This window comes from Echinops telfairi, unplaced genomic scaffold, assembly GCF_000313985.2.
Source record: "Echinops telfairi isolate 266 unplaced genomic scaffold, ASM31398v2 ScPeMD7_3533;HRSCAF=4204_0, whole genome shotgun sequence".
In the NCBI taxonomy this organism is placed as follows: domain Eukaryota; kingdom Metazoa; phylum Chordata; class Mammalia; order Afrosoricida; family Tenrecidae; genus Echinops; species Echinops telfairi.
In genome coordinates, this window is record NW_022107431.1 from 38,316,035 (window position 1) to 38,317,957 (window position 1,923).

Below are 1,923 nucleotides of genomic sequence, written 5' to 3' on the forward strand. Positions count from 1 at the left end.
TACCCAGCTGTATAAATGGCATGAGCTGGCCCATATCTGGCTTCCCTATTGCCACAAGGCAGGGATTAGACATGCCTCCACCTTCCATCCCTTCTTTATCCTATTCTAATACCAACTGTTCCTCCGATGGCATTCTACTTCTATGCTGGGTTTGAAAATCCATTGGGCCACAAAAGTCACAGACAATACTCACAACAAAGGGGAAGCTTAACAGATTACCACAAGCCAGAATTAGTCAACAGTAAGGATATAGGCATCAGTCCACAGCAACATCTTTCTTCAGCCAGCAGACAGGTCTTTTCTGGTCCTCAGCCTCTCAGCCATGTGGTCCCTTGACTTCTGACTCCATGGGCCAAGAAGCCTGCCTGATGCTCTCTATCTCACAGTCTCATAGTCACCTCACTGCTCCTCCGCTCCGTCTCATGGTCTCCGTGCCACAGGCTCTGATGCTTCTAGTCTCAGCCTCTTACACGTCAGACAGAGATCTCGAATGTGCTCTTCTTCAGATGGTCCTGGGATTTCTCTCTCTTTGCTCCTGTTTCCAAGATCCTCAAAGCCAGGGCAGTGGTAACTAAAACTGGCCACCTCCCTCCATTCGTGTCACACATGTCCGCTTTGCATAGCCCCACCCAATCATTTGGCAGGAGTTAACAGAGACATGGATAGGAGAGCCATATTAACAAATTTCACTCTACGGCACCAACCAAAAATAAAAATAAGGGGAAAAGAAAAAATAACACACCCAATGCCTTTGAGTTGATTGCGACTCATACCAAAGGTGGCAAAATACATTTAAATCTGGCTTGTGGGTTATAGATGAAATAGTAGCAAATATGACCTTGACAATGAACATTGTTAAAGGCTGCATGATTGGGAGATACTGGGATCTGTATTTTAAAAAGGAAGAAAACGTTGTTTTTTAATTGGTATGTTTTAAGTGGCCCTACAGGAAACAAGAGAATGGATGAGGTCCACTGTTTCCTACTGTTTCTCTTTTTCTCTTTACCCAGAACATACTTTAATTCTTTGAGATCAAGCAAAACTTCTTAAAATATAACACAGTGATGGAGGACGATGTAAGATATGAAAATAATAATCTATACTTATCAAGGGTTCATGAGGGCAGGGGAAGCGGGGAGGGAGGGGTAAGAAATGGGGAGCTGATATCAGGGGCTCAAGTGGGAAGAGAATGCTTTGAAAATGATGATGGCATATATGCAAATGTGCTTGACACACTGGATGAATGTATGGATTGTGATAAGAGATGTAAGAGTCCCCAATAAATGTAAGAAAAAATATATACGTCTTCAGTCTACCTTAGTCAATGTCCAACTTTCACATGCATAGGAGGTGCTTGAAAATACTATGGCTTGGGTCAGGTGCAACGTAGTCCTCAAAGTAGCATCTTTGTATTTCAACACTTTCAAGAGATCTTGTGTAGCAGATTTACCCAAGGCAATAAATGGGTCGTTTGATCTCTTGGCTGCTGCTTCCATGAGCATTGACTGTGAATCCAGGAAAGATGAAATCCTTCACAACTCCAATCTTTGTTTACCATGATGCTACCTATTGGTCAAGTTGTTAGGGTTTTTGTTTTCTCTACATTCAGTTGTAATCCATACTGAAGGCTGCAATCCTTGAATTTCATCAGCAAGTGCTTCAAGGCCTCCTCACTTTCAGCAAGCAAGGTTATGTTATCTGCATATCGCAGGTTTTTAATAAACTTTCTTCCAAGCCTAATGTAGCATCCTTTTTCATATAATCTAGTTTATCTCATTATTTGCTCAGCATACAGATTGAATAAATACAGTGAGAGGAGACAACCTTGACACATACCTTTTCTGATTTTAACCCATGTAGTATTCCCTTTTTCTGTTTGCACAACTGCCTCTTGATCCACGTACAGGTTCCTCATGAGCACAA